Raw genomic sequence first — 26,927 nt, 5'->3', positions numbered from 1 at the left:
CGATGCTACTAACGAAACAGATGAGTGTTCGAATCCGTCTTCAGTTAAAAATTGTAATAAGATTTCAAAGTAGTCTTAGAAGTCCGTTCTCTTATTTTGTCGTCAATACTACGTAGCCATAAGACGTTAAAAACTACAGACACTATAACTAATATAGCAATATAGGCACTTGGATATTTTCGCATATAACTTGGATCAGTTGACAATCCTCTAACCACACAACAATCATATATCACGATTGACGCCCCTATACTGAGTATCTATGGCACTATAAATGTCGAAATCATACGCGGTCTTATTCCGCCATTAACGTCTGCATTACAATAAAGTTACCTTCGTTCGTACCTAATCCCAATGACTAAGGAATAAATGTTGCTTTCCACCAGAGAAAGATCTTTATGCTCATGGAACGAAACGTTCCATATGCACACAAAGCATAAGGACCCTTCCCCGATGAAAAGCCACAAATGTCTAGACCGCTGCATTTTATCGATCCATCCTCTGAATTCTCCCGCTATTCGTTGGTCTTTTACGGCATCGTAAATCCCGGTTTTTATGTCCTCTGGTGTGCAAGTTACACCTAGAACTTTAGCCCACGAACACTATTTTAGGCTGTTAAAAGCAGTTAAACTCGACCCCGAGACTTGTCATCGTTAAAATGGCATGGCAAACTCGTTAAACTTAGCTGAAACGGGAGGTGACTTTGGTATTTTTAGTCCAGAAAAGAAAATAAAAATTATACAGAATACAACACCTAGGTAGGTATACGTTACGCTAAAGGGGCCCACGGATTACCAGTCCGCCGGACGATATCAGCCTGTCAGTTAAAAGAAAAATTTGACAGCTCTGAACAACTGACAGGCTGATATTGTCCGGCTAACTGGTAATCTGTGGGCCCCGTAACGCAACGTTAGGTATTTGTAAAACCCACTAGCTAAAATACCAATTGCCTAAAGTGTAAACAAGCTTTAAGGTGCAATAGCAATAGAAAATTCAATGGAATACTTAAATACAGAAATCTAAACCGTTTGATCGAGCATTCGTAATAACTTTATCATTATTACGAATGCTCGATCCATGGCAAAGCGGTGCATTAATCGGAAAACCAGTAATTACACAAAGACCGGTAGACCACCGAGAGGTACTTATTAAAAAGTAAACTGCAACTTTACTTAGTTACATACTATTTCAAACCGAAGCTCTAACTAACGCATTCTTTACGCTCGGACGCGCCCATCGCATGACTCTATTTCACATTCACACCTCTAAAAAGCAGAATCATAAAATCCTTCATCAGAATCACATTTAAGAGTATTTAAAGCCCGATCGTGTTAATTTATGGATTACTTAAAATGGGAGGTTTAAGTCAGCTAATTAAATTAAACACATGTTTTATACAGTCATAAATTCACTCGTGGTCACACCTACTCTAGGTGGTAGGTAAAAACAGTAGTGCATGTCTGTTTGCTTCCCACAAGTTGGCACACATGTGCGTCAGTGCTGTTTGTGCGTCGATTACGGACACTGACCTACGGCAACTTATTCACGAGAAGCTTGCAAGCTTATTTTAATACGCTTGCAAGCTTCTTTGCCTTTACTTGCCTTTACTGGTGTTAATGTCGTTTGAATTGAAACTATTAGGTGTTAAAGGAAAAACCTGCCGGGAAATGCATAAAAACCTAACTTTTTTTAAACTCCACTTTGAACAATTATTGGTGAACCTTAATAAAATAAAAATAAAATAAAAAATAACACGGAAATGAGTCTGTCAACCTTTAACTGTCAATGTTCTGCTCTTAAGTCTTTTACTAACTGAAGAGCCCCGGGCGGCCTCTTACACCACTTTAACCCTTTATATGGCACACATAGATAATATACGACAAAACTTACTAACATAGGTACCTAATGTTTTGTATTTTTTCTTATGTACAATTTTTAGGACTTTAAAGAGGCGATGAGGCTTGAATCTATATACATAATTTTTAATCTGGACCGTTAAAGGGTTAATAAACTCTGAGGTAAATAAAATCCCGTTAATTTAATTAGGGCTTTCTTTGTTTATGCGTCTCGGCGTTCGCGTGTCGTCCAGCGCCGTTAGATAACCGCGTGTAATTCAATCAGCTTTCCTGTGGCAAAAAAAAACGCATTCACTAACTACACTAACTGCAATGCAAATTAAATATATTTCGTCAACTATACATACCATATACGTACGGTGATTGTAAAAGCTAACAACATCAAGTTATTGGTCTAGATCCTAGATCACAGATAGCAGAACGATATGCCTTGCAACACTCGTTAATCATAGCAAACGTCAGTAGGGCGAGTGCACCGATAACCTCACCTAATAAAGCGGCAATTATGTTGAACTTTCACGAGCGCGCGCACCCGCAACCTGACCCGGGATTGTACTAACAATAATATCTGGCCATTGTACACCTTATCGCAAAGGCATAAGGTCCACTGAAGGTCACTTGAGGGTGTTGCTGTTACCCATTAGTCCGAGCGTCGGCGTCTAGTCAACTCTATGGCTGCTACTATACGCAACGTTAGCGTAACTGCACAGCGCCACTATTTTCCATAGCGATAACTTCACCTATGGCATCGAATGACGATCGATCGAATTCATTTTAAATGGAATAGCTGTCACGTAAAATGTTTGTAGACAGTAGAGAGGAAAATGAGAACTACGTTTGTATGAAAAGTCGATTTCGCGCAGTCGTCAACTTTCGTCTTAAAAAATAATATGCACTGTGGTCCGTGTAAGCATTGCGTTGCGCCATCGGCGCGGACGCAGCGTATTTGGCGCGGCGCCATCGCAGCACTGCTGTCGATAACGAGCCACGAGCGCCGTGGGAAATTGCTGGTTTACCAATTACTTAGTGACAGACCCGAGCCAAGCTCACAGGCTCGAGTAATTGATACGGTTCCTATTGTAACTTATTTCAACATCGCCCTTGAGGGCGACAATAAGACATATTTAATCAAAACACTTGAATGTTCTGCTAAAGATTTAGAAACCCTCCATCATCTTTTTTAGAAGCTCAAACTTTGCGAATCTAAAGTACCTAGAGGCTGATTGAAGGAGACCCTTTGAGGTCCGTTGTTTGACGACGTTGCATAAATATTTAGGTAATATTTTATTTATCTGGCCAATAAGTCCACGATTACTAATGTTCCAATTACGGTTTCTGCTCGAGAATTCTCGAGGCGAGAAATATCGAGAAATTTGTCCTAAGTCGAGACGGGAAAAAAACACTCAATGCTTCGAGAACTGGAGAAATAAATCTCTTGTGATAAGTAAAAAGAAAACACGTGATGTATATCTAGTATCTATAGTGTTATTGTTTAGGTTTAGTGAAATGTACCTAAACGATGTTTTTTTTTACATTTTCAGGTACTTAAAACATTTATTAGGTAGTTAACCAACCAAATAAAAAACTGCCTTGATCTGTCCCCTATCCTATCGTTCTGGCTTCAACCGATTATCATGTTTTGAAACTTTTGAACTGTCGTGACGTGTCTTTTTATTAAAAAACGCTTTAAAATAAATTAGTAACTATTACCTGTGAAAGCAAAATAATGTAAACTATCGTATGTATGTATTTATTATGAATTGTATAATTTTTGACAATATATTTCTGTGTTTTTGACCTGTGTTATTATGAATTACTAAATTTATTCATCAACTGTCGTATGTGATTTGTAATTTTTACATATTTGCGGTGATTTAATTTTCAAAATTGTTTTTCAATAAAAAGACTCATCAAAATCACTTATCTTCTTTCTAATGCTAAAAAACGAACCATAGGGCCATGTAATAACACATATACTAAATTACTATTGATAAATCAAATACTCCCGATATATTCCTATTAGCAAAATATCACAATTTTAGCAGCTTCATTGTCGATGCTAGCGTAGAGGACTTTTATGCCATAGTAAGGAAGAAGACGGCATCTGTGGTGATGCGGATGAGGGGGAGCTCAAATAGCATCCTGAGAATGATAGCAGAGAGGTGGGACTCGGATATTCTCCGGCGATATACCGACCTTCATGTCTTACGACCTAGAAAATAAGTATGTTTATTATGTTTTAAGTTTACTAATGTAGTTTTATAAGTGTCTTGTAACTAACAATCTATGGATCTCAGGAATCTGAAAATAAATAATTTTTATTATTTATTTATTTATTGTTCTTCTGTAAGTTTGTCACAACGAGTTAAATTTATTGACTTGAATATTCTTGCCTAATAAAATACCATAAGTATTGTGGTTATATAAAATTTTGTTAAATACCTAAAGAAATACACTATAGCATATCACATCATCGGCGCGCACGCCTGCACCTATAGTTTATTTGTTTGTTCTAAAAATTTACCCTATGTTTGATTATTGATCTCTCCTAGGTACGATTCCTATGAGTCCGGTGTTTTTTGACACTTTCAGAATTTCTCGAGATACTCGAGAAACTCGAGAAATCTTGGTCGAGAATTCCCGTGCCTCGAGAAATTAAAAAGGTCGAGAAACCAGAAACCCTAGTTCCAATGGACAGTTTCCTAAATTATAAAATGTTTCACGAGAAGAAAATACGACACGACGAAATATAAATACGTAATACGAATAATTCCCACCATTTGTAAATATTCTGCAACATCTTTATCCACGATTAATAGTTTCATGACTATCTAGGTACAGTCGCCACCAAATATATCGGAACGCCCGAAGCGTTCAAAAATATCTGAACACGCACTCTAACGGCTTGACAATAGAGGCGTGTTCAGATTTTGTAAGCGTCTTGGCTGCTCCGATATCTGATGAACACTGTAGGTACCAACATTTTACTATACCGGTAAATTTCTAACCAACCTTAAAATCCTAGGTGGGTACTCGATATTCATGAACTTTCTACGAGTAGGTATGTTGTAATAGGTCGATAATCAATGACTAACATTGTCAACGGGCCACTTCCTCGGCTTTGTCCGTGTGCCGCCGGGCGTGGCCGCTAGCTTCAACTCTGACCACTTCCTCTTCAAAAATATATTATTTAATTGACTACACTGTTTTGCAGGTAGGGTTATAGAAACGCAGAATAATTGAAGTTAAAGGTACCTTATTCTGGTCCTGAAAGTTAAGAGCCAACAGGAGTGGTCATTCCTCCATACAAACGTAGTCCTCGTTTTCCTCCGTGGTTTTTGAAGCTAGAGCAATGATTTTTTCAACACAGATTAATATTGTCAATATCTGTGTCGGACCGTTTTGCTTTTTTTGATATTTTTGTTTTTTAAGGCGCTAGAGCCCTTCAAAAACGGCCAAAATGGCCTAATAGACTATGCCGCAATGAGAGGCGTGGTATTCAAAACTGATATCAATTAGCCAAAAAAGCAAAACGGTCCGACACAGATAATTTCATAATCATTTAGATTTCCAAATTTGGTTACGATTGGTTAAGTTTTGGGGGAGGAAAAAGAGGACTACGAAACCTCGATTTTTGTCATTTTTAAGCAGGATTTTTCGCCTCAGCTGCAGTTGTCCCTATCGCACTAATTCTAGGGGCGGAGTCAAGTTTCTAAATACGTACACAGCCAGAAAAGTGATGGGCAATAGTCGACATTTAATGTCGATAATCTAGTGATGTAAGAAGTTATCGATAAACCGTCTTGTGTGAAAATATCTAGATCCTAAGATACAAGGGGTTTTGGGTTGAGAGTAGGGAACACATTTTTGTAGTTATGATATACAATCTATTATGAACTTTTTGATTCTAATATTTCAAATTAGAAATCAAAATCAAAAATATTTTATTGCATGGTTAAAATGGGTTAACAAAATTTTTAGGTACCTACAGGCACGCTTCGTAATTGTCGAGCAATTTAGGGTCCTAGCTGAATTGGTTGTTCCATACTTACTCGTGCTCTTCTATGGAATGTCCAATTTAACTAGAACCCTAAATGGCTCAACAATCACGGAGCGTGACAGTACTAATGATTCATGTTCTGTATATCCTGCCCTACAATGGCGTTAATATTTGGTTGTCATGTCTATACTTCGTTTTTAAGCATTATTGAAAAAAAAAATAGTAAATACTAATATTAACCACTAAGTACATAACTATTACAAAAAAAGCTAAATAATTATACGATTGCATGCTTAAAAAAGACACGTCACCTTCACTCTAATGCTAAACAAACGAAGAATAAGAACTAACAGCGATAAGACCGCCTGTTGCTACCTTTATCTACATTGTAAATCGGTTTTAGGGTTCCGTACCCAAAGGGTAAAACACGGGACCCTATTACTAAGATTCCGCTGTCCGTCCGTCCGTCTGTCACCAGGCTGTATCTCACGAACCGTGATAGCTAGACAGTTGAAATTTTCACAGATGATTTATTTCTGTTGCCGCTATAACAACAAATACTAAAAACAGGATAAAATAAGAATTTTAGTGGGGCCTCCCATACAACAAACGTGATTTTTGACCGAAGTTAAGCAACGTCGGGCGGGGTCAGTACTTGGATGGGTGACCGTTTTTATAAATAATGGTACGGAACCCTTCGTGTGCGAGTCCGACTTGCACTTCGCCGGTTTTTTTTAAATTTGTTTTTATGTTTGTGGTGTAATAAAGAATATTTTAGAGTCAGACCAAGAAAAGTCTACAGCAATTTTGATAGCACACGCAGTGCAAGTGTTATTTATATGTCATAATTTCATAGAAATAAATAAAAAAGGCAATATTTTAAGGTCTGGATAATAAGATACAGATCTTAATAAGGATATCAATGTAAGTGAATGTTACCATGACTACCAAACAAACAAATGTGATAGAATTTGCCAGCTGGCATTGTAACATTCAGACAGTTACCTATGTACCTAATCTGAAATATGAATAAATTAGTAATATTTTAAACAGGAAAGTAAACCGAATTTTGGCCTTTTGCTGGACACAATCACAATAGTAATTTGTTTTACAAGAGGGCAAAGTTTATCGCCACCGGTTGATGCATTTGCAGCACCAATGGTAGAAAATGCAAGCTCATCATCAACTGCATAATCGACGTTTGATATGACTATTGAATCCGAGCTTTTTGATCATGAATCATGATAAAACAAAATTTTAGAAGGTCGCAGAATAGTGGATTTAAAATATTTATTTTCTGTGATCTCAAATATCAGGCACGATCATACAAATTGTACATTTGCTGATCTTGCCTTTGTCATTGAAAGACGTAAGGGTTTACACAGAGAATATATATTTAAGTGTAATATGTGCAAAAAAAAGGAAACGATACACTCTGAAGACCCAAAAAGAAAATGTTAGTAAATACTGCTCCTCCCCATGGTTACTTGGTTCCTTATTCAACCTACCTACCTACCTGTTTAGGTATCTCAATCACTTACTCACTGGTGGACATGGACGCAAAATTTTTGCCCATCTACTTATACTATCTTATAAAAAATGAAATTTTGAAAGTTAGCACGCTTAAAGTTCGTTTTTTTGCATTAAGGTAACAGATTTTGACATGTCTTATAAAAAATTACCATTGAAAAATAAGTCATAGCAAATATGTTAGAATTATAAATCATATTAATCATATTAATGAGCAAGAGCACCCTAAATCGGCGAGCGTGTATGAGGAATGTTATGAATGTGAAGGAAGCGAAAGTGGTATGTCAGGATCGTAGCAAGTGGAAATCCGTGGTCTCTGCCTACCCCTCCGGGAAATAGGTGTGATTGTATGTATGTATGTATGTATGTATTAATCATATACTTTTTTATATTCTTTTGCTTTCATAAGTAATATAAACTAATTTTTGAAAGCGTTTTTCAATAATTATTAATAAAAAGACACGTCATGATTGTTTACCTTCTTTCTAATGCTAAAAAATAACGAACTATAATAACCGGGCCTTATTTGGTACAGAACCTTGATTTGATAGGTACATCGGATATTCTGGGCCCCTGAGTTTGTTACGTAAAGGACAAAATGGTGACATGTGGTTAGAGCTGATACTGTTAAACTAGTGGTTCTGTGCGCTAAGTATAAAAAATAAGCTTCAGCGAACTCATTAAGCCTAGAAAAAACCCTACACCCTACTGCCACTTAAGTCAGTCTTGAGTCTTTGAATCAATTTCCGTAGTAGTACTACTACTACTAAGGTACTAGGAGGTAATAAGGCCTATAGTAGGTATAATAAGGCCTACCTGAAAAATAATGTTCTTACAACAGTGTAACCGTGTTAGTTATTTGAGTAACATATTTGTAAAGTGATACAATTAAAAGCTAACAGCAAACCAGTACATAAATTATATCTTATGTACTTCTTATGAATTACACTCTTATAAAGGTTTCGGCTAATTACGCTTAATTACTTGAATAAAGGTAGATGAATTGCGTGCGGTCCAATAGGTAACCACAACTCACGGAGTCCAAAACAATAAGCTGATCAGCAAAGTCAAGTAAACAAAGCCAAGTCACAGTAGTAGAAAGATTATCGAGTTCCGTAAACGTAAGCCGGGTCAAAAAATTCAATCGCAACACAGTAAGTAATAAGTGAACGCCTCGTGGCAGTAACGCACGAAAAATAACATTGCAAATTGTCGGCAATGAGGCGCGCGCGGGTGCAAGCGTACGCATCTGTGTGCGTGCATTACACACACAAATACAGTCTCTCACGCCCCGTCAGAGCGACGGGTATATTCAGCTTGAAATCTCAAAATTGACTTTTAGCTCAGCTCCCGTTTCGTCTTAAGGATGCAGCCAAATTGCTAGTTGTGACCTATGTTGCTTAAACCCGGTAGATAACTAGTAGACACTTGTTTCTACAGAGATGAATTCAGTCCATCGACCAAATACGGCAAAATAAAATTATAACTAAAATCGCATGCAAGTTCAATTGAATCGCGTAAATGGGGCTTAATATTGAAACGGTTTGCGTTTGAAAACTTTGTGTTAAATGATGTTAAAAACTTAAAATGTCATTGCATATATTTAACGAATTTATCTTTCTTTGTGATGGCATGTTGAAATATGTAACTACAATATACATACATTATATTATGTATTTGCGCTTGCCATGGCTGGATTTCCACCGAGGTCCATAAGGCCCGGACCTAATAGGAGCCCAGCCCAGGCAACCTAGTAATGGTTTTAAGGTGAAGAAGAGGGCCACCCTAAATTCTAAATGATATAACACGTGCCTAGGAGCCCTCGGTCTCTAAATCCGGGCCTGGCGCTTGCATATCCGTGATATATTATGTGACGAAATACGAAATGTATTATATAGGCATATTTTGATGCCTGTACATTCATACATAAACATTTAAAGTTCAAAACCCCTTACCCAATCATATTAATGAAGTCGTATGTCCTAAAACCTAGTTAAAATGCATTAGGCATGCAACCGCATGTCTGTAATGTGTGTTACGCACTTTATAGTTCTGCGTGTCGCGAACGAGCTGACGAAAGCCATACGTTTTGTAGGTTAAGCACAGTCGGCGTAGATATACTTAACATATCCTAGCCCCACACATGTTAATGTTAGATACATTAGGATACCTAACATTAACTCAAAAAACATGACGTACTCCTCTTATTTAGTCGGGCAAAATATAATCGAGAAAAGCTATTTAGTAGTGTCCATGCGCTTCGCTTTGCTCGTCTTGGCGGGGGTACTACCGTGCCCCCAGATAAATGTTCTTACGAACTCCTCTTATTTAATCGGATAAAATATAATAAATGTTCACGTCGTGGGTATGTCTAGCGCGAAAAAATGCAGAATGCACTCCAAAAATGCAAACGAAACGGCAAAACCGCGGCAGGAAACAGTAATCGCATTTTCGAGCGTAACTCATTGCGTAAAGTTCCTAGTATGTGGATTGCTCGTTTAGATTGTAATCTACAAATATTTACAAAAACTGGCCTTTAAAGTTATCAAGTGGGTTGGTTTATGACCCACGCACATGGACTGATACCTATGATGGAAGAAACTGACAATACTCCGTTGTTATATAAATAATTATAAGTATGCTTAGATTACCTAGACTTGAAAAGGTAGTAAAGGCAGCGCCACTGTCCTTTAATCTTGTTAGGAACGATGCAGTAAGAAGATTAACCCTATATATTAGTCTACACATCATACACGCAAATAAATCCACTACTGTACCATATTATACATAACCTTTCACTTCTCATGCTTGTAATGTAAAGTTGATGTTTTAGTCGCGTGTTTTAAGCGGTATAAGGTTGTTTTTTATATACTAGTGCATACAGTGAACTCACGTATTTCGACTTATTGACTTGGCAATAAAGTTCAAAACCTGCTACTCGTATACCAAGTGCCACTGCTGCAGCTGGAGGGCGGCGCGGGGCGCTCCCGGGACTCCGACGCGGCCGTACGCGAGCCCGAGTTATCATTTCTTTTGTCTTTAGTTTCAGAGGAATTTCCTCCCGCAACGTTAAACTCCCCGAACCTATGGGGTTTTTCAATAAAAGAGTTTCCAAGTTTTTAAAGGGTCACCGACGTGAATGTCACACCCCGAGAGTTCCAAGCGTCCATATCCATAAGCTGCTGTTATCGCTTACTATCAAGCAAACTATATGTTCTATATATATACCACCGACATGGTAAAAAAACTTAATTGTCTGTTTTGTCTTCACGGATAATTAATTTCCATTCAAACTAAGTACTGGATCTACGCGTAGTCTCTTCCGCGTTGCACATTATCAATGCAAGTATTCCAACAAAAACCCATGTTGACTTGATAATGACAAAAACTTATCAGTTTTAATTGCTATTGGATGACGTCGGAATGGCCGGAGTATGGCCAAAGATCTGTTCACTAGATGGAGTATTGCGATTCGCTTACTGATTTGAGCGTTTCTTTATTTTATTTTTTGCTATTTTTATATATTGCGACCTATTTTGCCATTTTTGTGTTATTTCTACTCAGTATCACGAGCTCTTTCAATCCTAATGGGATAAAAAAATGTCCCTGAGGTTTTTCCCTATTGTGTTACCATTTCCCCATATACTTTGTATGGCGGTAACAAAAAAGAAAGTTTGAAAAATTTATGGAAATTATAAAACACTTTTTTCTCCTATAAGGATGAAAAGGGCTCGCGATTCCGACTAGATAACACAAAAGTATCAAAAAAGGTCACAATATATAAAAATGGCAAAAAATAAAAGAAACGCTCCTTTATGTTTTTTTAATGTGATTGTGAGCAGTGCCGGATTAACCAATAAGCAAAACAAGCACGCCGTTCTTAGGGCACCACGTTCAGGGGGGGGCACCAAAATGCCAGGTTGAAAAAGGTGAACAAATTTTAAAATTAGGGACAGACACATCGTTTTTACCACACGATTTTTTTTAGCTGTCCAAAAGCTAATTTGCAAAAATAATGGCGCGTAATTCTTTGGGAAACAATCGGTAATTCACAACGTTTACTAACAACCCGTCTCGATTTGACCTTACGCGGAGGCCCTTAAAGTCATGGAAAAAAATCTTGCTTTCGGGCTTGCGGCCAGCCGAGTTTTTCGACATAGGTTACCGATTTTATAGCGAATTTTGCTCTCTTGCACGCCAGATTTGTCGGCCAAGCCGAGTTGCTCCTTAGCCGCGATCCTGAGACCTAACTGTCAAAGTGTTATAAGGGGCCCCGTGAAAGCCGAAAACTAAAAGCATCCTATCAAGTAGCGCTTTCGAGTGAAGCCAAAGAGCGAGCAGTAGAAGAGTCGTGATTACATGCATAGATTCGATTTCAAGCCACTCTTTTGCAGTTCGGCGTAAGGTCTTATGCGAGGTCTTCTGCCTTATGGCAAAGTTGCATCAACTGCCTTAATTACACTTGGGCGTGGATCCAAATCGAAGCTTTCCTCTTTCGCAGCTGGGCCTTCTGCCTTGCTCACACTTCACATTCACTTGGTCAATTCCAAGCTCTGCTTTCTTGCATCTTTTCTGTATGAAAACAACCTCGCTGAAACCCTTAAATATCGAGCCCTATACGAAGCTAGGCTGATAGAAAACTGTCCCATCCCTTTTCTGTATGAAATCCTGAATTCGCGCCTGGTTGGAACTAAAAATAAAAATGTACAACTGTCTATCAAATTGCGTTTTTTATATCGAAAAAATTTCGCGCTCGCTTCGCTTGCGTTTACAATAACATTATAAGATATGATTAAGCTGACATTCGGGTGGCGACTGCAGCAGCATTACTCTGTTGCAATGTTACTGCTGCATCACTGTAAATTTTCGTGATAAAATGATGTGACTGATTTCCATACTAAATGTAAAAATGTACAACTGTCTATCAAAATGCGTTTTTATATCGAAATATTTTCGCGCTCGCTTTGCTTGCGTTTTCATTTACATCCTAAGATATGATAAAGGTGACATTCGGGTGGCGACTGCAGCAACATTACTCTGTTGCAACGTTACTGCTGCAGCACTGTCAATTTTCGTGATAAAATGATGTGACTGATTTCCATTCTCAGCTGTAATGCGGCAATGAACGTCACTCAACTTACCAAAAAATTCAATGTAATCTCGATGACCCTACGGAGAGGGGGCACCATGGTCTAGAAATGCTTAGGGCATCAAAATATCTTAATCCGGCACTGATTGTGAGCAAACGCGAGCACACGAGCCGCCTGGTGGAAAGCATTTATGAGAGTTCCATCCATGCTGTATGTACTGACTCCCCCTGCATATAAAAGTGTTTTAAGGGGGGGAGGGGGGGTTAACTATCCCTGCAGCTGACTGTACATGCATGAGCACTCGCGTGACACTCGTTATGGCTCCTCTACACGAATGGCCAACGCCGGCCAATCCAAGGGACGCAGCCATGCGGTAGACTGAGATAGCAATATATATCACTTGCTCCCGCTAATGCATAAATGCGTCCCTTGGATTGGCCGGCGTTGGCCATTCGTGTAGAGGAGCCATTAGATCTTGACACACCTCCACGTTCAGCGATAGACTTTTCTGGCCGTCACAGTGATAGGACCGCGTCTTCGTTTTCGCATATAAAATATAAATACTTTGTAATGTGAGCTCTAATGGAGGGTGTTATTGCTGTATGGATTGTTTAACATGTAGTAATGGTATTGCAAGCCTTGCATGACGGAATGCTGTTACTACATGACGTTCTAGACCTGTTTGAGACCTAATCTACGGACGTATTTACGGTTTTCGACAAAATAATTATACTAAAAGTACATTTAGAATTTTTGAGTCACATGCACGAACCCGCCGCCAAAAAACCGCTAATACAATAAATGTAGAGCTTTCATTTTAAAACGACATGCTTACATTACATGGAACTTGGTGAAATGAAACCTCTAAACCTCTATGTCTGGTACTAGATTTCGTTGCTAGTAGAAATTTTGTATGTAAAACTTTTATTACGATTTCTATTATGTAGGTACTATGATGATTGGTACTAGGCATCCAGTTTCCACAAGAAGTATCGATAACAACGCGTGCAACCAAAACGAACCAGACCACCCGCGTACCTGGCAACACTTACCTTATGGCGAGCTGACTCATCCGATAATTTATGTCTTTAATTAACGGTTGCAAAATATACCGATTTATGGCGGTTGAAAGAAAGGAATTAATATTCTGTGCGTATAACACAGTATCGGAACTATAACAGTAGGTACTCTATGTTCTCTTTTGCTTCTTTGTCTTGTTCTATATCAAATATTAACTGAAATAAATGTCATATACTAAGAAAAAGTGACCAAGGCCTCCAGTGCCCCAGGCTGGAATCGAACCAGCGTCCTCTGCTATCGCGGCAGGTGTTGGGTTGTTCTATTTCCTTGGGATCTACTCCTTACACAGCGTCGTTAAGAACGCGTGTTCTGGGTCATCTCGGGTGATCACACAGAAATAAGTTTTTAATACAGTTGCTCAAAAAGTGCTACTTTACGTAGCTGTTTAGCGTGCGGAAAGTTGGTTATCTCGAACTAGTGCTTTTCACTTTTCCAATTTTTTTAAATTTATACTCGTTCCAATTCACGACTACTTATTGATGAGTGTTAATATTAGTTTCCATTATACGTCGTAATCAACATAAAAACCTACTGTTAATGTAAGAATACGAAAAATATACATATTTCATATTTTATAACACGTTTATTTTTTAATATTGAATATTGAAAATTCCGTTCTTAATAAGTTGTCTGAATGGAACGGAATAGCTGCCAATCGCCTGTCAAAGAAGAGGCGTTTTTCTTAAGCGAAGGCAACATTCGATATTGTTTTTATAAATATACGATACACAAATAATCGTAAATAACGATCCTTAGGTAATAATAATACAATGTTTTATATTTACAATTGTTTATGACTTATAGACATTTGAAAAAAAAAACTTTCACTGAAGTGGGTTCAATAGTCGAATAAAAACTAAAAAAAACACCTCTTCATAATGTCAAAAATTGTCACTGCAAAAGAGCGACGACTTTGTTTTCCAATCTTAAGTTTTCAAAAAGTTGCTTATAAAATGAGTGAATCAGAGTTTGAAATTGATTTTTAACACCGCCAGACATTTGTGAGAAGGCTGCAATTGCAAATGAGAGTGCTTTGCCTGAAAAATCTAAAAATAAGTAAGTTTAGAATTCCTTAGGTACTTGTTGTTTTTCTTATTTTTTCGCAACTGTATTAAAAAACGTCGTTCGATACACGTGCGGAAATGTCATTCTTCACTCGCCCCGAGTCTTGCCACTCGCCTGCGGCTCGTGGCAAGATATCTCGGTACTCGTGTAGTAATGACATACCTTCCGCACTAGCATCGAAATGTACTATTCTGTGGGTGATCATTTTGCCTGTCAGTACTTCTGTAATATTTCTTCTGTCTCTTCTGTAATATAAATTCCTGAGATTTTTGTATTTTCCTAGACATGACGCCCTGAACAAGTAATTTCTTTGCTTATTGGTTAATCCAGCACTGCAGGTATATCGGGCATAGGGCCCCTTCTATGAGATATCAGCCATAGCCAAGGGTGACAATCGTTGATAGAAAACCCTATCGAAACTTTAATATTGTATTGCATGGCGAATTTATCAATGAATTAATTAATAATTTCTCGATGCAATTTCGCAGCTCACTGTACCTTTATTTGAAGATGTACTACTCTCTATAAATCGACTCTGATCTTAATCAGCACGCATGTACACAACGGACCCTCAAGGGTACTTGTTCTCTTAAAATATCCTGTACAGGTCCTAGACCACACGCGGGCGATGCGTTATCGAATGCAACATGCTTTAATTGAGCCCGCAGGCGATGGGATGGCAATAACATTTTTCATGCTAAGATGGTGGTAAATAAGCACAGGGTCTGATGGTAACAGCTAGGACATCGCTTATGAAAATGGGTACCTAATGCTAGAAGCGTCAAATACCTATCAATGTAGTTCAGTGAACGGAGGACGGACTGAAAATCAGCGCTGCGCGGTCTTTACCGACTTCAATACTTCAAAAGGTTCTTTAATCCTGAGATAGGTATGTAACAAGTAACAACTAACTTACTGTGGGGCTAGGTCGATTTGGGTAAGATTGTCCCAAAATACTAATTTATTTACTAAGGTGACTTAACTCAGATGTAATTTTATAGGGTTTTTATACTGGTAAGCATAACTCATTTGCTCGTATAGCGATTGGAAATAAAACTGAGAAATACGGCCTGTGATAACATCACGCTCCAACCCTCTACTTATTCCAGCAATTCTTAATTACGTTTTGCTTTTTGCAATAATTGCTAGCGGTACCTATCTGTAAAGGTACAAGATGAAGAATGCGATATATATGTGTCTCAAAATTGTTGCATGTATTTATTTGCTCTCTGAGCTTCTTTGTCGGCGAGAATATTGAGCTTTTTAAACATGACTTGAAATTTCATAGCGTCTTTGTTAAAATGCTTTAATCCATCATTAATTAGCTCCACATTTTAAGTATCAAATTATCTACCAATAGCATCGCAAGCTAGGGAGGTCTGAGTTAATTACTTAGAGCAAAACAGAAGAAAAAAAAAACAGTAAATTATAAGAACGTTTATATTTTATTTTAAAATAAAGGTTAATAACCAATTATCGTTATACCTATACACTTATTAATTTATAGGTAATACCATCACAAATTAACAACGCTTTTATAACTATAGGTAAGTACTTTATAAAAATCAAAACTTAAAAACGCCTTGGGTTTTCCTGTTGCTGGTTTAACTCCAGACAGACGTACTTTAATTAAAATCACAATAAAATTGATCGTAATTAGTTCTGCGACATCGAAAAATAAATAATCAATAAGTAGTCGCAAATAAGCGCCATGCAAGGACGGATTCCGTCGAAGTGAGCGGACATTTTTGACATGCCGTGCGAGTGCACATACATACGTACCTACATCCGATACATGTATACTTACATACATGTATTCCTATACTTCCTATGGTGACTTAGTCCTTATTGTGTGAATCATTTGAATCGCCTAATTTTTCTAGTCGGTAATATACGAATATTAACAACTCATAGATTTACCAACCACAAATTTACTTAATTAGATTGTTACACTTGTTACTTAGTAAACTGTAGACTGAACCGATGGTATTTGTTTCAAACTTGGCCGGGAGCCAGCGAGAGCTTACATATTGAGGCAGATCAAGAACAACATAATATCTTTGAGTTTCTTGTTAGAATACCAAAGTACGAGTAAATTGCACAAATTGCAAAACAGAATCAACAAACAGAAGAAATTATAGTTTTAAGTACACAAATGGAAATTCTGTAGGTAGCAACTTTGTACCTATTTGCTTTTCTGTTTCAGAATTGTATTATTGTAATATGTTCGCGACATAAAATATATTCAGAAGTTATAAGAAGCGGGTTTTTTATGTACGGATATCTGCAAAATTACATGAACACATTATGAATGAATTTTGCAATTGTGTTTACATTGTTTAAAACGATTAAAAAAAAACCGGGCAAGTGCGAGTCGGACTCGCGCACGAAGGGTTCCGTACCATAATGCAAAAAAAAAAAAAACAAAAAAAAAGCAAAAAAAAAACGGTCACCCATCCAAATACTGACCACTCCCGACGTTGCTTAACTTTGGTCAAAAATCACGTTTGTTGTATGGGAGCCCCATTTAAATCTTTATTTTATTCTGTTTTTTGTATTTGTTGTTATAGCGGCAACAGAAATACATCATCTGTGAAAATTTCAACTGTCTAGCTATCACGGTTCGTGAGATATAGCCTGGTGACAGACGGACGGACGGACGGACGGACGGACGGACGGACGGACGGACAGCGAAGTCTTAGTAATAGGGTCCCGTTTTACCCTTTGGGTACGGAACCCTAAAAACAAGTACCTAAGAAGTCAACTGTTCTGATATGACTTACATCTCAGCAGAGTATGACAATTGACAATAGTACCCGACGGGACTGTTAGGTAGTTGACCCGAATGTTCGCAGTAACGGCGCACGCGCAGGGCAGCGGGCGTAAACAACAACATTACGATATTTGCATTGCTTATGTTTATGCTTATCAAACAGGTCGCAATTCGGTCAATACCGGCTGTGATTGGCTATAAATAGAAGGCGTTTAGTACCTATCTTTAAAGATAGTGCATTTAAATGAATTTAAGGACAGTGATGACCCCTATTGTAAGTTAAGTGCTGCTAAACACATCCGTTCGTGGGCTAAACATATCTGCATGACCTGTGAGTTTTCAAATGACACACATTTAACTTGTACGTAACGGTAAGGCTGCATCTCAGCTGCATGTTGAGTGCAATTGCACTTTGTTGAAGTGCTAGAAAAGTTGCAATTGGGATGGATCTCATTCCCTAATAAGCTATTACGCTGGTAGCTATATCGTAATAGTCGTAGTACATAACACAGTTTAACGGTATTATTTTGTCAAGTATATTTTTTAACCTTATTATACCACATCGGTGGCAAACAAGCATACCGCCCGCATGATGGTAAGCAGTCACCGTAGCCTATGGACGCCTGCAACTCCAGAGGTGTTACAAGCGCGTTGCCGACCTTATTAGCAATCTACAACAAGTTTGCATGTAGATTGTGCAGCTTGCAAGCTAACCTTTTCGTAAAATATTCTATTTAACTAGTAACTAACTATGGGAACTGGAATACATACTTTATTCCCTTACTTTTCATTGTATACTGTACCTGTTGCGGTACCTTGTTGTTTAATTTAGTAAATTGCAATTATTAATTGCAAGTGGCTGCAGCTTGCGACCAAGCTCGCTAACGGGATCCGCACTTCGTATTCAAATTGAGTTTATTCATAATATATAATAAGTGTCATAGTATCTGCGGCGCAATTACAAGATGAAGCGATTCCATATCACTTACGGCCCGATTCCAACTTTAAGATACGTCAATTGATAGATCTAGAAACGATATGGATTAGATGTGTCAGTGTCAAAAGTGATGTTTTTGTTTGAAGAAACGTAACGTCACATTTGACACTGACATATCTAATCCATATCGTTTCTAGATCTATCAACTGACGTATCTTAAAGTTGGAATCGGGCCGTTATTTAGATAAATTAATATTATACATTATATAGATTATTTGCGTTGAATTGATTTGTTTTCACTCAAGATTTCGTGATGTATATTAATTAGGCTATTTCGTTTTAAACCCGATTTAACTCTTTGAATGCCACGCCTACACGCGCGGCGATCGTGAACGACGTCTTAGACGATCAAAGGGTTGAATTCCATTGAGTTAAATATATAAGGCACTTTATCGAGGCAAATTAATATGTTGATTATTGTGAAGGTACTTAGCGGGAGCTTTTCTTTAGAACTGCACGAGTATCTAACAATCGCTTACGCCCCTCTACTGGCCCACACTAATGTATGCACGCCGCGCCGTCTGCGCTCGCGCCGCAAGCCTAAAATAGAACCATTATAATTACTTGACCCGTGACTCACGCCCCATTTCCTTGCACATTCTGACACTAACAGTTGACAATTGGCGGGCCGTATATCTTTGCAATAGTTTTAGGGCGTCCGCTAGCTGGCGCGGGTGCACAGGGCGGGCGCACGCGCGCGGGTGCCATTGCAGGTTAAATCCGCCGCATAGCGTTGCTCATACCTACTTACTACCTATTATTTTTCGTTAACCCGTTCACCCACCCTTACGAATTGTCAATAAACGATGGCGTACAGTCAGCATCAGAACTAACGTAACGTAAGGTGGTGAAGTAGGTGGAAAGGAAATCTTGGGACACATTTTTTCATGTATGAGGCGTGAATGTATATACCTACAAATGATTCTGAGTAAAATGAGCCCAAGAAGTCAATATTTTGAAGACATGACTGAATGTACATTTTTTTTGGAAAACGCTCATCAACGTTGTCGATCAGCCGAATTAACTCAACACAGGATTTAGTTTTTAGTCCATATTTTTTTGATTAATTAATTACTTATTACTCGTATTTGTTAACGTTATATATTTAGATTAAGGTCAAACACACGATTCACCGAATATTGACCCCACGTTACACAACAATGATTCAATCAACAACAGACGAGTTTGTTTACATACATCTGTTCTCGCGTGTGTTAGGTGTATGCTGTATGGTTATTACTGAGTGCGTCTATCGTCTACACAGTTTACTGATCAATTATGTACCTTATTGCAATGGTGTAAGGTCTAATATTAGTCAATTTATCTAATATAATTTCTTTGAAACGGCTTGTCCGACATACGCGCGATTTCTCAGCGAGAATCCCGAGTCTCACGACAGGCAGGCTGTAGAAAGATATGTGATGTGTGCAGTATAATGTTGCTTAGAAATAAAAGAGTCAAGAGATATTACCAATTTTGTAGCTAATTTCTATCTTTTTCAAAGTAATCCTAATTTTTAATAACAAATCTTTAATATACTAATCCTAAAACTTTCTATATTAATCCCAAAGACGACGTGTTAGATCTAAATACAAAAAGTTTAAATTATAGAACTTCTTTCTACATAGGTATGTACGTACATATAGGTATAGGTACATATATGTCAATCTACGGAATATTCTCACTGTACCTAAACTGATGTTCTCTTCTCACAAGAAAATCTAAACCAAATTAAACCTCGTTTCCCCTTCACAAAACACAAATTGCTTCTGACAGAGACATGAGGACATAATGTCGTGACAGACGTCCCAGCACATACGAGGTAAAACAATTTGTGTGTCAGTGCACTTTTGGCTTTCGATGGTTATGGAAGCTTCGAGGGAACTTTCCCTAGTTTCATCTTAGTGAAATCTAGGATTAATTTAATGGAGGGTAGAGTCATGTATGATTTCATGCATAAAATTTAAAATGTTGACAAAAATTTAACCACAACGGGCATATACATTTTATTTTTGATAAAATCGCTGACTGTTTGTTTCTTTCAACTCATCGAAACATTTCTAGCAAACCCAAACACAATTAAGTTACGTTGTGTTATCAACTTATGACAAAGTTCCTATGGCCGCCTCCTGTGTCCATCGTCAGATCAGCTCGATGTCACTAAACATAATATATTCAAAAACGCTTAAACGTTATGTCACGGCTATTATTAAAGGTTCCATTAAGTAATCTTAAAATCTAATACATATTTGAGTTTCGAAGTGCCTATTGTATTTTATTTGATGGATAAACAAGAATAATCATAATAATACCATATTAAAACTAAAGATAAAACTAGAAATAAAAATATTGCAATAAACATAAACATAATATTGCAATTTCAAGTTACAGCTTAATCGACAAATGGGCAGAGGGTGAGGTAAATTAGAGCTTGCAAGATTTGACCCATACATACATACATACATACATACAAACATTGCAAGTTAAATAAAAGCTTGTAATAAAATATGGAACATCGCTAGATTCCCTTGTGAGTACATTCTTACAAACAAACAAATTATTTACTTTACACAACACAAATCTGAACTTAATTATATAACCTCTCTTACAACCATTGACATATATCTCAGGACTGGCCTTACGGGCAATAAGAATGGGGCATGAATGGGGCCAGTACAGCGGTGTGACACCGCTACATTGCGATAACTTGCGCTATATTGATGAGTTCGCATCACGCGCGCGATTGGTCGCAACTAGTTGCGTTAGACTGCACGATTGGCTCGAATTCGTGAGTGACACCGCTGAACTAGTACCATTTTTAGTGCCCGTATGGCCCGTTCTGAGATATATATGTCAATGCTTACAACACTCTCTGTGTCTTTTAGTAGACTTTGTGTCGTACGGTCTTTCGGCTTGTGCCAACTTTGATACAGTCACTTTTGCGCCTTTCCCGATGGTGCAACATAAATAGACTCAATCAAAACAGCTGCGTTGAGTATTACCTCAATTAGCAAATATATTCGTCAGAATGAGGGCTAAGGCTGGTGAGGTGAGTCAGGCGCGAGTCCCTCGTGCCGTGGGCGAGTGTCAATGAGTTGCAGTTTGCAGCCATGCAAATAGGTGCTTATTAAGCTACTCATACACTCTGCAAGTTATCTCAGGTGTTTATAGGAATTGCACTGCAATAAGATTACAACGACACGTTTCATACAAATAGCCAGTGTACATTTGAATGCATAATTCTTGTATCTATTTTTCCTAAGCTGTGGTGGCTGATATTATGACGTTGGCCTTTCAATCCGGAGGTCGCGGGTTCAAATCCTGGCTCGTACTAATGAGTTTCTCTGAACTTATATACGGAATATCATTTGATATTTACCACTATCTTTTCGGTAAAGGAAAAAATACTCATGAGGATACCTGCATCTGCATACACCAATGACAGATCTCCGTATATCCTCAAAGTTGTCCGGTAATGCAATGTTCCTCCAATATACATAAATTATTTGTTCTCATGGCATCCATGGAATTTTCAACAGCAACAAGACTATTTGTTTGTCTAAATTAACAAATGTTTGTATTCGAGCTACCTATTAGTCGCGTCCCCGCCCTGCGCGTGGGCAGCGAGGTGACGGATCTAGCGCCTGCGCGCCCTTGCCCTCTGGTAAAGGTGTGCCCAGCCTGGCCAAGACAATCGTTTATACAAAACGACAATCGAAAACACGTAATAAGTAATAGTATTTCATACAGAGTGGACACGCTTCACGCCGCCCTCAATGGAATTTACCTGACTTACAAGACGGAAAATGGTAATAATGAGATACTTGAGCATAGCAGCCAGCAGACGCCACAACGAAGCCATACTGCTGTACCGCGCGTATCTCGTATTACTGCTTACAGTACACATAATCATAATCATTTATTCGTCACACATCTTACATACACCTTTAGTTCCATAAATACACGAGTAGTGTAGAGTTGCCTGAGATGAGATACCTAATTTTTGTTTTTATTTTTTAGATTGTGCGTTTAGAGCGCATTTTTTATAGCGAGCTTTAAGCGCGCAATCAATAGTTGAAATCCGCGCAATTTGGACGCACCTTTAGTCACTTCACAAACTACTTCGAGACCACCGCTTATAAAGCCATACCTGTTTTAAGACATCTAAATCAACTCAATCAGACACTTAACTTGATATATTGTTATTAGTTCTCCATTGTATGTTACTCATTGACGCTTTGCTATTGTAACATTTGTAACTGTATAGGTAACTAAATTTAATTTAGTGTTTTCTTATTAAATAAACCATTTATTTGTCCACTGTTATGTCCTTTTATGTCTCTTTTCTTTTTGCCTGTTACCTGCCGTGATTCTTCTGACTGAAAGTCGCCAACAACATGCTGTAATGAGGCACTTTACTCTTTCTACGTTTTTTTTTTACTTATGTAAATTGTCTCGTTTCTGCATACGAATAAAAATATTTCTATTAAATTCTTCTATTCTATTTAAATTGCATGTAATTCAAGCACATCTAATAAGTTATGTAGTACCTTTTAAGACGGACATCAAGTTATTTACGACTGTAGTTACGCTTGTCTCCTCTTGATCGACCGCTGCCATTTTAGGTACGAGGCCAATGGAGCTCAGTTTCTGTATATTGAGAATATATACAGAAATTGAGATTTCAAGTCTTGTTTAGCTGTAGATAAATAATAATAATTGGCGAGCTGACGGTGAGTGGCGACACCGCGGACCCCTATTCCAGAGGGCACTTTCATCTGGCCCTCGCCTCTGTGCTAGCCTTGACTGGCCGGCCAGAGTGGAGTCGCAAGAGCGGGACCTATGCTCCAGGTTGGAAGTGTAAAATGTCATAACGCCGGCGGCCTGCTGAACGGATTACCGGGATCTGGCTACCGCAGACTCACCTCTCGACGACCTTACAGCCACTCCAAAGTGTTGCCCTGTTGTCGCACTGTGCGTGCGGCCATTGCGGGGCCCACTCAATGAGTTGGCAAGTCACCACCTGTCTCATACAATTTTGAGACTGATTGTCACGGCAGGTGTCCGCTAGTCTCCTCCCATAGCCCGATATCCAGTCCATCCAACATTCAAATCTATAGCCTATGACCTTAGTTCCCATCGCAGCACAAAAGTGCTGCACTGCAATAGTCTTTGCACCTGGCGGGGACCATCTCCGGATGTATCATATTGTGCGTTCGGGGATGGTATCCGCCACGTGTATCCCTTGCCTTTAGATTAATTTGTCTTAAAGGGCCTCTGCGCTGTTGGCTTCGGCCCCACGCACGCCTCCCAAAGGTCCGGGACCCCATGGTCCCGAGATATGGAAAGACAGACAAATAATAATAATAGTGAATAATAATAGTTTTATTGACTCTTACATTACCTAAGGTCAATAAGGAGAAGACCAGCATATAAAATGTATTGTAGGAATGACCATCATAATTTTCGTAGGTAGGTACTTTGTATACGTGTAAGGACATTTCAATTAAGTCGTTGATAAATCTCAAACGGCAAAATACAAACGAGGCAAGGGAAAGACCTCGTCATCATATCTCTGTCAAAGCAGCAGACGAAGTTTTAATTTCAATTTCTTTATCATTGTATACCTACTACATATAGTATCTATTACTATATGTAGTAGGTATACAATGATAAAGTAATAATTTTACTTTACAAATTATTACAATGCAGGTCGACTTTTTTTAACTTGGCGGCACTGTTATATGTATCTTCTTCAACGCTTTGTCTCAAAAAATCGTGATAAGCCTTTTAATTCGATTATGTACATTCAATTGATTATTCACACGGTAACTGAACAAAAACACAAACGTTAACATAATTAACGGCAAAACGCCGTGCTTAATTAAAATTACACGCAAACTCCGATTATGTTAAGCGTTGATTGTTTTGCAATATGGGATTAACATATGCAACACCAATAGATTAAGCTACTTTGGACGAAATACCGCATTAAGTTCAATGCATTTCGTGAATTTTTATGCAACTTAGCTAATTTCTTGGTTGACGACAAAATATGGCAAAGCTGATATTAATAATATCAGTTTTGCTTGCTCAACATAATATGTTGAGCAAGAGAGTCAATAGAGTATAGAATACTACCTAATGTTGTAAAAAAAATCACAGATTTCGTGCCTCACACGACTATCGAGCACATTGGAAATGAATCTACGGAATTCGAAAAAATATTGTCGCTGAGCGACGAGAAAGTCTGGATAAGGAAAAAGTTACAAAATAAAACTACAACGTTGAATGATAATTATTTTATTCTTAGACTAACACAAGTATCCTGGACATAACGCATGTGAACAAACAAATTGCAAAATTTCCACACGCGTATCCAAGTTTGAATAATTGTCGCCGTGGCGCATAAGTATAGGTACATATTTCATTTTTCGATTAATAAGCAGGATATATTAATGTTCAAAGTACAAGAAAATTATTACACGGCAAATCCGTAGTCAACTCGAGAAGTGGTGATCGGCAGCGGCCCATTTGCTGCAAGATATGAAATTTTCTTGACAGCAGTTTGACGCGACGAGAGATGACCATAACAGCGTTTGTCTATGTTGCACCAAACCTGAGTTCCAATAGGTACTACCAGGGTTCAGCATCAGCTATCTTGGGTAATGCTCATCATGACGAATCGGGTGTCCAAAACAGCGTGTGCCTATGTTGCACCAAACCTGAGTTCCGCTAGGTACAACCAGGGTTCAGCATCAGCTCTATCTTGGGTACTACTCTCCTAAGTGCTCATCAAGACGAGTCGGATGACCAAAACAGCGTGTGCCTATGTTGCAACAAACCTGAGTTCCTTTAGGTACAGCCAGGGTTCAGCATCAGCTCTATCTTGGGTACTACTCTCCTAAGTGCTCATCGAGACGAGTCCGATGACCAAAACAGCGTGTGTTTATGTTGTATTAAACCCGAGCTCCACTAGGTACTGCCAGGGTTCAGCATCAGCTATCTGCTAGCAGCCGCCAGCAACATGCTGAGGTGAGACCATTTCGTGGCACTTTTTCTTTTTTATGTTTCTCTGTATAAGTTTTTATTTTGTCTCCCTCTCCCTCTCCCTCTCCCTCTCCCTCTCCCTCTCCCTCTCCCTCTCCCTCTCCCTCTCCCTCTCCCTCTCCCTCTCCCTCTCCCTCTCCCTCTCCCTCTCCCTCTCCCTCTCCCTCTCCCTCTCCCTCTCCCTCTCCCTCTCCCTCTCCCTCTCCCTCTCCCTCTCCCTCTCCCTCTCCCTCTCCCTCTCCCTCTCCCTCTCCCTCTCCCTCTCCCTCTCCCTCTCCCTCTCCCTCTCCCTCTCCCTCTCCCTCTCCCTCTCCCTCTCCCTCTCCCTCTCCCTCTCCCTCTCCCTCTCCCTCTCCCTCTCCCTCTCCCTCTCCCTCTCCCTCTCCCTCTCCCTCTCCCTCTCCCTCTCCCTCTCCCTCTCCCTCTCCCTCTCCCTCTCCCTCTCCCTCTCCCTCTCCCTCTCCCTCTCCCTCTCCCTCTCCCTCTCCCTCTCCCTCTCCCTCTCCCTCTCCCTCTCCCTCTCCCTCTCCCTCTCCCTCTCCCTCTCCCTCTCCCTCTCCCTCTCCCTCTCCCTCTCCCTCTCCCTCTCCCTCTCCCTCTCCCTCTCCCTCTCCCTCTCCCTCTCCCTCTCCCTCTCCCTCTCCCTCTCCCTCTCCCTCTCCCTCTCCCTCTCCCTCTCCCTCTCCCTCTCCCTCTCCCTCTCCCTCTCCCTCTCCCTCTCCCTCTCCCTCTCCCTCTCCCTCTCCCTCTCCCTCTCCCTCTCCCTCTCCCTCTCCCTCTCCCTCTCCCTCTCCCTCTCCCTCTCCCTCTCCCTCTCCCTCTCTGCCTCTGCCTCTGCCTCTGCCTCTGCCTCTATCTCTATTTCTATTTCCACCACCACAAGAATGCATAGATTGTCGAATAGTGCGTTATCTACGCCCGTCTCAAACAGGATAGATAGAGTTAGACCAAGAAAAATCTGCAGCGATTTTGAAAGCCCACGCAGTGCAAGTGTTATTCTGCCGTCATAATCCCGATAATTCACAACAAACACCGATAACGAACTCTGCGAAACATGAAGTCATAAATGTCCTGTGAAAAATGTCGTTCTGACTTTTTGACTATTTTAAGGTTAGGCTACAGGGCAAACCCTTAACCCGATCGTCTTTGTTTTAGGCTCAAATTGTAGCTGACTAAATTGTCCAGAGCCGTTTTTCTCAAATTTTTGATATCATTCTTCGTTTCCAAATTATCGAGCACCAAAATCAAAAATTCGGAATAAATTGAATTTTATTTTCACTATTTCGACCATAACTTTTTTTGTTATGGACTTTCTCGAATAATTATTTTTGCACCTTACAGCTCTCGTGATTATGCGTCTTTTGAGCCTATTTTTTAATATCATATCTTCACAACTTTCCGAGATATAAGGGGATCGCACTTTTTCGTGAAATCGGACCGTATACTGGAGCGAACGAAAAGACATTTCCAATGTCAAAATTCCATT

At 39.1% G+C, this 26,927-nt stretch overlaps 1 protein-coding gene across 1 annotated transcript in view; it reads right to left on the bottom strand.

Annotated features, from left to right (window-relative positions):
- LOC134794703 (GAS2-like protein 3) overlaps positions 1-26,927 on the bottom strand; it is a 124,257-nt gene that overhangs the window by 9,849 nt on the left and 87,481 nt on the right. The gene's annotated exons all lie outside the window — the stretch shown is intronic.

Source organism: Cydia splendana, chromosome 11 (assembly GCF_910591565.1).
Source record: "Cydia splendana chromosome 11, ilCydSple1.2, whole genome shotgun sequence".
NCBI lineage: Eukaryota > Metazoa > Arthropoda > Insecta > Lepidoptera > Tortricidae > Cydia > Cydia splendana.
Note: the sequence above shows the minus strand (reverse complement) of the source record. Positions and strands in the feature narration are given on the sequence as shown.